Raw genomic sequence first — 15098 nt, 5'->3', positions numbered from 1 at the left:
TGGCTGCAGCCAAGGGCTCAAACGACAACAATAGTGAGGATGGGGGAAGACTGGGTAGTGTTTCGTTCTGTTGAACGTACGGTTGCTTCTGGTTGGAACTGACCTGACGGCACCTCCAACAGCAACAATAGCCACTTACTGACGATCCCATCAGTTTCTCACTCAACTGCAGTAACCACATTGTGAAAAAATAACCCCCAAAATCCCCCAGATCCCTGTAAATAGTTAGGTTTTGTGGCTGGACCAGAGTTCTAGTGGTTTGGCAGTAATCCCCTATGATGTGATCAAGCACAATGTAATCAACTCCATGATGGCACCGCATATAACATAATCAACTCCATGATGCAATCAACCCCCCTGAGCAGCCAGGAGTTGTGGCGGAATGCAGCCCTCTTGATCAGGTCACAGCCTTGATGCAATTGGAGGAAGACTTCCAGGGGGTGTGGCCTGCTCCTTTGCAAGCAGACTGTGGGGAAACGTCAATTCCGCCATAATGCCTGCCATCCCAGGGACCATCATTGGACTGGTAGCTTTGGATTCTTCCAACTTTGCGTCCACCAGCCTGTGGTCTTCCTGCTTCATCATCCTGCTTCCTGGTTCTTCAGTCTCCTCAGCTCCTTGAGTCAGGAGGAGCCTCCAGCTGACATCTGACCTACAGACTTGAACCAGAATAGACTGGCCCACGTTTACAACCATGTGAACCTTTTCCTGATAGGAATTTCTCCCTATGGACGTACACATACAAGTCCAACTGGTTTTGCTGCTATAGCGACCCCAGCCTAACACAGCCTATGTGCAGACATCTGTTTCTGAGCCTTTTGTTCTTTTTCAGTTGCCTATGCTTGTCCGATACCAATTGTACCCCCCTAATTACAGAGAGACAATAACGTCTCCAACGCCAAGTCTTGCATTTCTCCTGTATGTTCTGTCCATTTTGGGTCTGTGTATTTTTAATCTTTGTCTCTAGGCTCAGATGAATTTAGAATACTGCTCATATGACATTAGAATACTTATGTCTTCCAGTTTTCATTTCTCTTTCGTTGCTTTTAAAATCTATTTTGTCTCCCATAGCCACTCCAGAATACATTTGGCCATTGTTTGTGTAGCATGTCTTTTTCTATCCCCTCATTGCAACATAAAGTAAAACAGTCCTTCCACTCATGGTCTGCTAGCTATAAACAACATGCGGTCGAATGTATCTTTGTTTTCTTCAGTCTTAACATGCTTTATCTTTCCAATAGAACATTAGTCAATGTGGTTACTGGCAGATGCATTTAAATGCCCCAACTTACTCTGTGTGTCTCTTTTATCTCTTACTATCTTTGCTTTATTTGTTATTTTACCTTTTGGGTCTATTTTAAATTAATTGCTTATCGGTTCTGGTGTTGGTTATTTTTTCTTAATCTTTAGTATTGTGTTCCTATTCGAGCCTAGAGGTTCCAAGTGTACAGCTATCTATCAAAATTAATTTAATTGAAATATTTCACAACTTTCTGGATAATGTAAAAACCACATGGAAATTTCCTATCATGTCATCCCCTCTAATCCTTTGCCTCCTATGCGTGTGAAAGTTGGACATTGACTAATGAAGACCAAAGAAGACTTGATGCGTTTGAATTGTGGAGCTGGAGAAAGCACCATGGAATAGCCAGAGGGCAAAAAAGTTAGTCATGGAAGAAGTACGGCCAGCATGCTCCTGAGAGGCAGGGATGATGAGACTCTGAGACAGTTAAGATTTATTGTGCCAACCTGGCCGATCAACACGTGGGATTCATTGAAGAGCGGAAAGATAAATGGCTCGGTGAGCCTTGCCCTTCTGGTTCCCTGGTCTCTTGTTCTCTGACTGTCGGACCAATGTGTGGCTGCCTTAGCTGGCAAGACTCACTTCCTGCGAGACATTCCCGAGGAGAAGCCACATGGACTTACCTGATGCAGCCCTGGGTGCTGGAGAAGCTGCGTGGAGACCCCTGCCAGCACTGAGATGTTTACACCGCCACTGGATTAAAAGACTTTCTACCCACTGGCCTGTGATCCCCCTGCATTCGACGTCATTGTGTGTGCTTTGTGAGTTTGAAGAGGACTTTGTAGATCCATGTCAGCTACATGGGCTAGGTCAGACGTGTGGGCTTGGATTGGATTGGGCTTGGGTTGGGATACTTTCTGAATGTACACTATCCTATATATAAAACTCTGTCTCATACATACATGAGTTTCTGTGGATTTGTTTCTCTAGTCCACTCAGACTAACTCAGACTTCATCTTGCATATTTTGGACATGTTGTCAGAGGGACCAGTCCCTGGAAAGGCACATCATGCTTGGTAGAACAGAGAGCCAGTGAAAACGAGGAAGACCCTCAAAGAGATGGATGGACACTGTGGCTGCAACAAGGGACAATTGTGAGGACAGCGCAGGCCCGGGCAGTGTTTCCTTCTGCTGTGTGTACAGTCACTCTAGGTCAGAGCTAACTCGACAGCACTGCACAACCACAAAATGCAACAGTGCTGTGAACGAAGGTAGTCGTGTATTTTCACTGCCTGATTATTCTGTCCTTCTTTAACAGTCTAAAATCCTGTGAAGGAGCCCTTTTGACCCAGTGGATGCTAAAGGTTGATGGTTCAAACCCAACAGCAGCACCGTGGGAGGAGAAGGTGGCAGTCCAGCCCTGGGATTCACGTGAGGCAGTTCTGCTCTGTCCCACAGGGTTTCTATGGATCAGAACCAACTCGGAAATGAAATGACGGGTTAGCATTCACCAGCATCTATCCAAGGCCTGAGTCTTTGATAACAGAAGCAGAATGGAAGGCCCTTCTCCAGGGAGTCACTGGGTGTCCTTGAACCAGTGACCTTTCAGTGAACCACGGTGATTGACCATTGCACCGCCAGGGATCCTTTCTGTCCTTGGGAGATGTTTTGGCTTGGTCTTTAGACTCTGAGCCTTGCAGGCTTAAAACATAGTATCATTGGAGTGACACCACTGGTCTTGCATCTGTTCGAAGCAGCTGGACTCACTCTCTGAGTCACCTTGGCCCTGCCAGCCATTTCCCTGATGACCCTGCCCCCTCTGCCCCTTAGCCGGGCTCTCCCGGGCTTTCCACGGGAAGCCTGGTGGTGTTTTTCCTCCCAGGCTCCGTGCTTCCTGTTGGAGGTTGAGCACTGGGAAAGATCTGGCCTCACAGATGCTCAGACTGTCTTGGGAGGGCACCAAGCATCTGCTTCTTGCAGACACACTTCCTCTGGGAGAGTTCTGTGTCCTCAGCTCTGCTGAATGGAGGAGGGAGGTTTCCCTCTGCCCGCACAGCTCCCTGCCGGGGCCCAGAGCGCCACCAAGTCACGTGGAGATAATTGGCAAGGTGGCTGGGTCTTCTCCAGTTTTCCAATTTGTCATGGCAGCCCTGCTCGGATGCCTCTCCCCTGTGCTGGCATCGCTTTCCTTGAGCCAAGCGTGAGTCTAAACCCACTCTTGGAAAGCCCAGTGCCTACAAGGAACGGTCAGTGGGTGATTCTGCAGGGAAGCCCACAAAGGGCTAGTCCCTCCGGGGACTTTGGCTCACGGACTCCTGGTTGGTCTTGCAGCCTTCTTGTCTGATCTCCGCGCCGTCTCAAGCCTTGGGCAGCCTGGCGCTGGAGCCATTGGTCTCCCACCCAACTGCTATGCCCACCCTGAAGCAGGGGCCAGAGGGGGTGGTTTTTATTGCTGCGCTGTGTTTTCTTTCCCTTCTAACTTTCCGTTGTGATTGGAGGAGGAGTTCAGGGAGCGAATTTGTTTTCCACTCAAAACATTAGACTGCTTTGTTGTGGCGCCAGAGAGATTGTCTTGTGACTCCCACCATGTGACGGAACTCTGCCCACTTTCTCCAGCGATCCAGCCCTCTTTCCGGCCCCATCCTGCCTCCTGAGCTTTATTTGGGGGGAAATGGTGCACCTTTGTTCTCTTAAGTGGCCCCCTCCCCCAATGTCGTTGTTTGCCTTGTGTCGTTAGTTGCCATTGAGTGGGTTCTGACCCCTAGCAACCCCACGTGCATCCACCAGACCGAAACACTGCTTGTGCTCACAACTGTTGCTAAATGTAAGCCCCTTGTTGTAACCACGGTGCTAATCCATTGTGGTAGCTACATAACCTGTTGTCAATTTGAGACTTACGAGTGAAGGGGTGGAGTTTAGCCTGTCAATCAGGTCGCAGCTGGATGACCTTATTTGGAGAAGCTAAAGACATAAATAGCTCGCTGGAGGCGGGAGACACGCTCACTCCCTGTGAGACACGCTCACTCCCTGTGAGACATTTCCATTAACAAGATCCACGGAACTGTGCTAGTGCCCTGAGCTGGAGGAGCCACATGGAGACCCACGCCAGTGCTGAGATGCCTCGATTGCCGCTGGATCCACAAGAATTTCTACCCACTAGTCTGTGATCTTCCTGCATTCAGCGTCATTGCATGTGTTTTGTGAGTCTGAAGAGGACTTTATAGATTGATATCGGACATATGGGCTAACATAGGACTTGACTTGACCTGGACTGGGCTGGGGTGTTTTCTCAATATTCTACTGCTCTTGTATATAAAGCTCTCTCTTATACACATATGAATGTCTATGATGTGTTTCTTTAGTCTACCAGGACTAACACTTCCATCTTGTGGAGGGTCTTCCTCTTTTTTGGTGCCTCTGTACTTTACCAAGCGTGATGTCCTTCTCCAGGGACTGGTCTCTCCTCACAACACATCCAGAGCCCGTGAGTGGACGTCTCGCCAACCTTGCTTCTAAGGAACATTCTGGCTGTGCTTCTTCCAGGACGAATCTGTTCGTTCTTTTGGCAGTCCACAGGATATTCAACGTGCCTCACCAGCACCATCACTCAGACGCACGGATTCTTCTTCAGTCTTACTTATTCGGTGTCCAACTTTCACATGCATAGGAGGTGATTGAAAACACCAGGCCTTGTGTCAGACGCACCCTACTCCGCAAAGTAACAGCCTTGCTTTTCAACACTTGCAAGAGGTCTCTTGCAACACATTTACCCAATGCAGCGTGTCACTTGATCTCTTGACTGCTGCGTCCGTGGGCATTGATTGTGGATCCAAGCGAGATGAGACCCTTGCTGACTTCAAACCTTTCTCCGTGTATGACGTCCATCGGCCCAATTGTGAGGGTTTGGTCTTCTTGACATTGAGTTGTAATCTGTACCGAAGCCTGCAGTCCTTGATCTTCGCCAGCAAGAGCTTCAAGTCTGGAAGATCTGCCGGTTTAATGAAAGCTGAGCCACCAAGGAGAGTTCAGTTCTAAGGTCCTGGGGATTCCCCCAGTTTCCATCAGACCAGTGAGCCTGGTGTCTTTTATGATTTGAGTTTTGCTCCACACTTTTCTCCCACTCTACTTAGGACCTACTGTGAGATCCCACGCAGACTGACGGACAGTGAGAGCCGGACCACCTCCTCCTTCTGCTCTGTTGTTCAAGCACGGTTCCTACAGAAACTTGAATAAAACGATCATTTTAATCTCATTACGTATAGATAGGCCACAGCCAGGACAGAACACCTGTATCTTGGAATTGACCCTGGCACAGGAAACATAACTGACTGTGTGTGTGCTGGGTCACCAACCAAGCCCCAGCAATTTCCACGTGTAAAATCAAGTGGCAGGCATACGTCCCCTGGCCAAAGTGAAATGACATTATTCATCAAATTCTTCAAAAAGACCGTGCACGCAAAGTGAAGAGAGAGGCTAAGGTTGGTGGAAGGAACGGGTTTACTGAGAAGTCCACCAATTCCTTTCCCGTTCCCTCGTGCCTCTCCCACCTTCTCACTGGCTGCAGGCCTGTTCTCCAAGTGCATCCCGTCAGCTTGCCCACAGCAAGCCTTCCCGTGGGAACGACCGCAGTTCTGACACAGCACACAACTCAGTCCATCGTGCGATTTTGAGTAATAGTTGATCCTGGAATAAAGTCGATGTGTGATGGCTTCTTTTTCTCAGAAAATTAAGTGCACAGTTCTATGCTTTCCAGGGATTTTCTATTACTTTTGAGAATTCTCCTGTTAACATAATTTTCCATTTTAGGTGTTTTTCTCTTCCGGTAGGCTGTTTGTCTGGGTGGACTAGAGAAACAAATCCATAAACACTCATGTGGCTAGAAAGAGCTTTATATCAAAGAGCAATTGTATAGTGAGAAAACATCCCAGCCCAGTCCAGATCAAATCCCTAAGTCCAGTATTAGCCCGCGTGTCTGATACTAGTTGTATTAGTCTGGGTTGGCTAGAGAAACAAATCCAGAGGCACTCATATGTGTGTAAGAGAAAGTATAATATCAAAAGTAATTGTACATTAAGAAAACATCCCAACCCAGATCAAGTCCATAAGTCCTTTATGAGCCCATATGTTCAGTACCAGTCTGTAAATTCCTCTTCAGACTCACACAACACATGCCATGAAGCCAAGTGTAGAAAGATCACAGGCCAGTGGGTGGAAAGTCTTGTGGATCCAGTGGTGGTGGAAGCATCTTAATGCTGATGTGTGTCTCCATGTGTCTCTTCCAGCTCCAAGGCTCTGACTGCCATCAGCATAGCTCCATGTGGCTTGTCAACAGGAATGTTTCGCAGGGAGTAAGCGTGTGTCCTGCCTCCAGCAAGCTATTTATCTCCTTAGCACCTCCAAATGAGGTCATCAAGCTGTGACCTGATTGGCAGGCTAGAACCCTTCATAAGTTGACACCAGCTTATGTAACTACCACACATCCATAATTTCCTCTTCAGACTCACATTGCCACTCACAGTGATGCCGAATGCAGGAAGATCACAGGCCGGTGGGTGAAAACTCTTGTGGATCCAACAGCAGTGGGAGCATCAGGGGCTGTCTCCACAGGTCTCTGCTGCCTGGCTCGCTCAGGTCTCCGCGTGGCTCTAGCTTTACGTGGCTTGTCCACAGGAAAGTGAAGCAGAGATCGAGGGTGGGCCCCCTCCAGGGAGAGAGAGAGGAAGGAGGCACCATCAGGCTGTGACCTGGATTGACCGGCTAGACTCCACCCCTTCACTCTATTTACCAAGTTGATGTGACATGACGAAACTGCCACAACCTTGCTCTTGTCTTCAGCGGTCTGGAATTATACTGTGTGCAATGGTGCCTAATGGTGAGTTAAGACGAGCTTCTTGCGTCTGAATATTCAGTTCTCTCATCAGTTCTGTGAAGTTCTCTGCAATGATGGAATCAAACATTGCCTTTCGTTCATCTGTCCTGCCCTCTTCTGATCTCCCACTACATGTATCTGAATCGCCCTTCTGCTCCCCATCTCTGAACAACTCCCTTACTTTGTGTCTCTTAGATTGGGGGGCTGTTTTCTGAAAATGTCTCCAGCTAGCTCTTCCTCGGATGGTCTCTTACTCTCTCAAGTTCCCGTCTGCATTCTTTACTCCAGCGGGACATAGCCGCTCTTGTTGGCCATTTTCAAACAGCCCAATCTTTGTGAACGTATCTCCACCCCTGGTGTCCTTTTTTTCCCCTCCTGTAACTTATCAGGCCTTTAAACATACCTGTTTCATGAACAGTATTCAACAATTTTAATCACTTTTTTTGAAATCCGCATTAAATTCAGCTACTGATAAATCTAACTCAATCTTCGTGTCTTACTTGTGCCCTACCTCCTTGGCCGTTGGGGATCGTGAGGAGTTTAGTGGGGGGTGTTCAGTGGGGCTGTGTTGCTGGCACACCTTGTAGGACAATAATAGCTATGGGCATTCTGGCGGCTGTGTTGCACGACAATAACAGTGAGGGGTGTGTCTCTCTGTCAGCGTGACCATTTCCCACACTGAGGCTTCAGGTTAGCGTTTCAGTGCACTTGGGAATTGATAATAATGATGACGGGAGGCCTGTAGGTACCAAAGATCCGTAGAGACGTTCCTGACCCAGGGTTTACTCAGACCAAGTCGGCTAGTTAGTTTTTCATCTCTCTGTGCTGAAAGCAGCCCCCGCCCTCCGGATCCCATCCTTTTCCTGAAGGGATCGCCCTCGAGGGTCCTAGATTTATAGAGTTCTCGTGCCTAACTCCCCGTCACGAGAGATCCCAATGCCTTCCTATATTCCTGAGACAAAGCATATTTCGATTGCTTCGGTCTAGAACCAGCTTTGGCAGCCTAGTGGTGCGGTGCCTAGGCCCTCGGTGGCTCCCTGAAGGTTGGCAGTTCAAATCCACCCTCCACTCCACTGAAGAAGGCCCTGATTTTCCGCTCCTGCAAAGGTGGCAGCCTTGGAAACAGCAGGGAGCAGTCATATGGGGGCGCTGTACGGTGGAACCAATTCAGCGGCCATGGGACAGCCCACTCTAGACCATCTCCCTCTTCCCCATCTCATCGAGGGTCTGCCTCTTTGGCCCCCATCCTGTTCTCCCCTTACGAGCTTTCCTTTTGTCTTCAGCATCTGGCGGCTCCTCGTGATTACCCTCTTGGGTGCTCAGCTGCATGCTGTAGAGGACACGGGTTATGTTTTCTCCATGCTTTGTGACAGAAGATTGTTCTCAATGTGTTTTCCACGTACATCTCAGGACTCTTCATTAGCCCATCTATTCCATTTGGCTGTGCAGTGTTCCTTTATCACGTAGTGCATTTCCAGCTACGCTATTAATCTGCCCCGCTGCTGTGTCCGTTTGGGCACCGGGCATGCAGTCCTCATTTCTAGTTTGTGGTTTCAGGGCACGTCTGCTAGCGGGTGGGGTAAGCCCCTTGCCATGGCTCTTTCAGTGCCTATTTCACTCTCGGCTCGCTCGAGGTGGCTATTTCTCATCAGCCGTCTTTCTTGAGCACCCTGGTACAATTCTACCACGAGAATTAGTTATGCGGCAAAAGGAAGGCTCTCATGCTCTATTTAAAATGTTCTGCGTTCTATCAGCACTTGCAGCTAAAAACAGGAATGCCGTTTTTAGGATGGATTGCAACTCAAGGTAAAGAAAACCCAAATCCTCGCAACTGGACCAACAGACAACATCATGGTCAACAGAGAAAACTTTACACTTGTCAGGGATTTCATTTTGCTTTGATCAGTGCCCATTGAAGCAGCAGTCAAGAGATCAAACAGCACATTGCATAGGTAAATCAGCCACACACGGCCTCCGTAAAGTGTGGAAGCTCAAGGACATCACTTTGAAGACGAAGGTGCCCCTGTTCATGTCATGGTATTTCCCATTGCCTTAGATACGTGTGAAAGTGAGACAACGAATAAGGTCTAAGAAGATGGGAGGCGTGTGATGTATGGGCTCGCAAAGAATCTTCCAAGTACTGCCAAAAGAACAAGCAAATTTGCCTTACAAGGAATGCAGTCAGAATGCTCCTTAGAAGCGGGGCTGGTGAGATTTTGTCACGCATGCTCTGGACATGTCAGGAGAGCCCAGTCCCTGGCGCTGTGACAATGGAGGAGTCGGACGACTATTGTGAGGACAGCCAGGACCGGTCAATGCGTCCTTCTGTTGGCCGTGGGCTCTCTGGGAGTGGGAGTTGACCCAATGACACTGAGCAATGACAAGGACATATCCTGTACGGACCCTGTTTCCTGAAGGATAGACTTGCCATCGACACACCCGGGCCTCTCACCCTACTTTGCAGGCCTTTCTTCGTTTTGCGAATCCACTTTGGTGAATAATTCCTGCTCCCAAGCCACATGTCCTTGTGGGTTCACCCTGTTGACCAAAGTCTGGCAGCAGGGAAGCTTCTGATAGCAAAAGCACTGCGACACCCAACGTGTCTCCCCTCCCGGGAGCCGCTGTGCATTGCGATTCCATCATGATGGCAGAATGGGGAAGTTTCCCCTTCAGCAATCAGGAGCAAGAGGGGTTCTTGTGGTCTTGAATTCCTGAAATCATAGCCCCCCTCCTCTGGAACATAAAGCGCACTTCAGCAGAACGCAGCCTTATCAGCATGCCCGTAAACATTTATTGTTATTATTCATCTGCCTGATTCTTCCCTTTGCCATCTGGAGATGTGTCTCCAAACTTCCGCAGAAAGACAGCTCTCCTTCCCTGTCATTGGGTTCACCTTGAGGCCTTGTCTGCTTGAGGCAGGAGCTCGCCTCACGCCCACGAAAGCGGAACCGCTGCCCTGGGACTGCAGGCCCGGCTGGGAAACTTGCACGGCACCTTGCCGGTCCCCTCAACGCCCCACAGCAAGAAGGATAACAGAACCAGGTCTTCCTGCGGAGAACAGAGGCCAAGAACGCATCTCTTCCCAGATAATGCACAGCAGGGAGTGGGCAAGGCGGGCAGAGAGAGAGCAGCGGGGAAGAAGCAAGGAGGGAAAGGGCTGCCGAGGCAGACAGGGAAGAAGGAAGGAATAAACGACCTGCGTGGAGGGAGGGAGGCAGGCAGGAGGAATGGAGGGCAGGCCTAAGAGAGGGGAAAGAGAGGCATGGAAGACGAAAGAAGAAAAGGAAAATCACTCCACACAAAGTCCGACCGAAAAGCAGACACAGGAGAACACACTGAGCCTACCTGAAGCTGAAGGACCTCACGGAAAACGTCGACCCTCAAGCTGCAATCTTGAGAGATTCTGTAGGCAGCATATTGAACGTTGCAGGGAGCATCCAAAGAGGGGGTAAAGAATACGCAGAGTCGCTGTACCAAAAAGAGCTAGGCGACCTGCCGCCCTGTCCGGGGGTAGCATATGAGCAAGAGCCAACAGCGCTGGAGGAAGAAGTTCAAGCTGCACTGAAGGCAATAGCCAAGAACAAGGCTCCAGGAATTGGGCAACTACCGACTGGAATGTTGCAACCGTCTGATGGAGCATGGGAAGCACTCACTCGTCTCTGCCAGGAAAGACCTGTCAGTCTTGGAACTGGAGGAATTAGATGGCAAAAGTGGCCTTCCCCAGTTCCGGAGTGATTTGTGCTGTGGGTGACAGACGGAGGGTCCTCCTGTGCCCCTGGATGGTGGCCTGCTGGAGGGGCAAACGTGAATCCCATTCAAGATGCCCTCTGAGAAGGCAGCCCGGGATCCCAACTTGTTGGCCTCTTCCCATCAAAACTTCCCATCCACCTTCGAAGAGCGCTTGTCTGCCCATTCCCTTTTCTCCACCCATGTTTACTGTCGGCAGAAGGAGAGACTGGACAAGTGTTGTCAGTGAACTGCCACACCTTTTCCATGAACCAGGCTGTCAGAGACAAAGACTGTTAACCCCATTCAAACCGTGTGTCATATAGTTAGGGAGCTGTGGTTAAGGTCAGTAGGTAAGTGCTCAGCTACTAACTGGAGGCCCGTGTCCACAGTGCAGCCAGTTAGTCCATGGGGGAAAGCCATGGTGGTCTGCTCCTGTCAGGATGGTAGCTGTTAGGTCACATTGAGTCGGCTCCTACTCATGGCTACTCACGTGACACTGAAGGAAACATCACCAGGACTTGAATGATCCTCACAAGTGTCACGTCCCAGCCCACTGTGGGAGCCACCACGTCCATCCCTCTCATTGAGAGTCTTCCTCCACTTTACCAAGCTTGACGTCCTTCTCCGGGGACTGCTCTCTCCTGAGGACATGTGCAGAAGAGAGGAGAGGCGTCTCGATAGCTTGGTGTCTAAGGAGCATTCAGCCTGTCCTTGATCTAAGGCGGTCCCTGTCGGCCCTTGTTCCTCCTCCGGGCAGTCCGTTCTCAGCAAGCTCTCTGAGGGCCTAGGAAACCCCGTGGGGCTGCTCGACGATGATGTCGCGTGGAGTTGCTCTGAGTAGACGCCAACACAGTGGCACAGGACCACAACATCGAAGAGTCAGCTGCACCGACAAAAGTGTGACCTGCTGCAGGTTTTACCTCAGCCTCCCCTTTCCGGGCTTTTGTCCTGCGTGCGACGTCAGGTTGGCCTTGCCCATGTTCTCTCTGATGGTGGAAAGGGAGGCACCTCTCTCATCGTTTAAAATCCGTGTGACTTATGACTGCCTTAAAAATCACATAGGCCCGGGCGTCCTTTCGTGTACCGACAATGCATGGGCGCACCTGTCTGAATGAGTCTGAAAACCAGCACACTGCACAGCGTAGCTCTCAGCACCGACCGCGTGGTTCATTAAAATCACATCTATCGCTTCTGACAATCTTATTAAGCAGCGATTTGACAAAAGAGCGCTTTCAGGTGCAGGCACTTTGCCTGATGGTGGATGATCCTCAGGTGAGCTAATACAGAGCTGGAGAAGATTTGGAATCAGGCGTCCCAGTGCTGATCAAGTAACGGACGCCTCTAATTCCCGGGGCCAGGAAAGCTACAGGGACTTCATTTTGTAGGACACAAAGCGATTTCCCTTCCCGTTGACAGAGTAGTTCACGAGCGAGTGGGAAGAAAAGGGAGCTTAGCTATGTCAATGAACGGGTATATTCCAGGACCGCCTGCTCTTTTAGGGAAGCTTCCTCAGCTGATACAGGGTCTAGTTCACAGGGACCAAGACAGTCATCCGATAAACTCGATGCTTCCCTGAGAAAGTTTGGGCAGCTCGAGGGCACAGTCTTACTCGTATTAGCAATCTCATCTGTGGGGTGTTCATGAGATACAGAAACAGGGTGACTTTCTTTGGGAGGTAAGAGTTCCCACAGGATCCCTCGTGTGTGAATTACCCATTCAGACTGCATTCATTCAGATCCTTGGGTAATCTGACGCTGTGTAGACACATGCTGGCTCCACATTGAGATAGTTTATTGTGTCTTATTATTGTTGCTGAGACGTTATGAGACGTAGGAGGAGGAGGCATCAGTAAATCCGTGGGAACAATTCCCTGATTTTTCTGTCCATTTTCCATGAACGTTTTGAAGGCCCCAGCCCCACCCTTAGTTTCTTACTCTGTTGGCATTGCTGCCAGGGGCTGTCAGCCCAGCTCGTTTCCAACGCACAGGGCCTCCTTGCGACATCACATTGTGACTCTGTCTGGCATCGTTGCAAGTGCGGTCCATTTGCAGCTCACAGGGACCGCATGGGGCCCAGTGGCACAGCCCCATGGTGTCTTCTAAGCGGTAGCCTCTGCAGGAGCAGATGGACAGATCCCCCTCTCCCTGAGCCCTGGGGAGGAACAGATCCAGCGACCTTCTGATGATCAGCCACGTCCCTATTAGGCCACCCAAGAACACCAGAAATAAAGTCCACGGTCGTCATCGAGTGGACGTGAACTCCAAGAGCCCCTCTGGGTCAGAACAGGACGGCAGCACAGGGTGGGCTCCCAGCAGTACTCTGTGCAGAAACCGACGACGGCCTCCTCTTCCTCCCGCCGAGCAGCCAGTGGGCTTAGAGCATCAGCATTTGGGCTAGCAGCCAAACGCTCACCCACAAGACCCCCAACTCAATCCCCGCCACGGGGTCTTTCCTGGCTCACAGTGACCCTGCAGGACAGCGCAGAACTGGCCCCTGAGAGTGTCCGAGACTGAAACTCTCCCGAAGTAGAAAGCCTCATTTACCGGGTGGTTGTGAACTGCTGGCCTTGAGGTTCGCAGCTCAGTGGGTAAGCACTACACCACCAAGGCCCCTTACATCTTCTCTTCTGATGAGGAAATCCTTCGCTCAGCTAACCCTCTTAGCGGCAGCCACCGCATAAGCTCAGATCCAGGGTTTAGCTTCAGGACCCTTGGGGATATGAGCATGCCCGGCCCGGCCCACCTGGATTGTACAGCCACAACGCCATGGCCCGTCTGTCAAAGGATGTTAGTTCCAGGAGGCTCCCAGGGAGAATGAACTGGCCCGCAGCACCATTAATGAACACCGTGTCCCCAACTCCCAGCCGATGCCAACGCGAAGTGACTAGGAGTTGCCTACACTGGCGTTTAAAATCTGACGTGCTACTTTGATGAATATTTCCCTCTACAATTCGAGGCAACCAGGCATGCGTCACTTCACCGCAGATGTATTTTTGAAGGTAGGTCTAGGGCAAGGGATAATAGCGAGCAGGGCTGCTTCTGCACGGTCCAGGGCTCTGAGCAGAGAAGGCTTGGAGGAACTGGGAGACCTTTGCCACTGTGTCAATCCCAAGTAACCCCGGAGTCGATGGCAGCGGGTCTGGGCTTTTAAAACTGTTCTTGACAAGCCCCAGCAGCTCCAGGATGGAAAGTGGGGCCCTGTCGGAATGGAAGGCACATCCCCGCGCATGCTCCGCTATCGCCTGGTTTCTAATTCCATGCTTGTAAACAAAATTATTCCTAGTCCTTTGACAACCGCTATTTGTCCTGGAGGGAAATTACTCCCTAAAGAAATGCAAATTGTTTGCTGGTCCTTGATGGGCTCTGTCGTAATTATCATGCTATCAGACAGCTCAGAATTAAGATAAGCCTTGGCATCAGAAGTCCATATGGTGGGTGCTAAAATAAGATGCCACACCAGGCAGAAGACTCCCCCACTGACTGGCGTATCGGGAGCGAGCGGCATCCAGAGCCAAGTGCGCCCCAGACCCAAGGCGATCACAGTTTGGGTCTGGGAGCCAACAAAGATAAAGCCATGCTTCTGCTGGGTAATCAGTGGAGGTGGAAGTTTCCATCCGAAGAAGCACATCAGCCACAGTCATTGACGCACACAATTAGTGTAATTAGTGTAATCTACAGGCACACTCGTCAGCATCAACCCTGGTAGGAGAGAAGAACTCCCGGGAAAGGCACATGAAGGAGATGGGGTTTTTTCTACACCCAATCATCCGCCCGATGAACTGTCAGCTCCCGCAGAGATGGGTCCCCTGGGAAGCCCTGCGTAGGGCGGCCGAGAGTCGGAATGACTCAAGTGTCAATACAGGAAGCCACCCATCCACCGTGGTCCAGTGGGGTCCCACTCATGAGAGACACTGCAGGACAGAACAGGCCGGCTCCCTCAGGTTTCCAAGGCTGTGGGTCTTCATAGAAGCAGACCCTCAACTTCCTTCCCCCTAGAGGCAGCTGCTGGGTTCAACTCCTGGCCTTCTGGCTCCCTGTTGAGTGCTTTAACCACTGTGCCACCAGAGGGCCTTTAGCAGAAAGGGAACCCCCACCATCGACAACAACCCCAACCCACTGCCATCGGGTCAATTCCGACTCCCGGGGGGGTTCCAAATCTTTGTGGAGATCTTTGTGGAAGTGGACGGCCTCGTCTTTCTACCACTGAGAGGCTGGTGGATTTGAACCAATGGTGTTGTGGTTACCAGACCATTGCTCG

Source organism: Echinops telfairi, unplaced genomic scaffold, assembly GCF_000313985.2.
Source record: "Echinops telfairi isolate 266 unplaced genomic scaffold, ASM31398v2 ScPeMD7_2565;HRSCAF=3150, whole genome shotgun sequence".
NCBI classification, from domain to species: domain Eukaryota; kingdom Metazoa; phylum Chordata; class Mammalia; order Afrosoricida; family Tenrecidae; genus Echinops; species Echinops telfairi.
The sequence above is the reverse complement of the archived record's forward strand: the minus strand, read 5'-3'. Positions refer to the sequence as shown.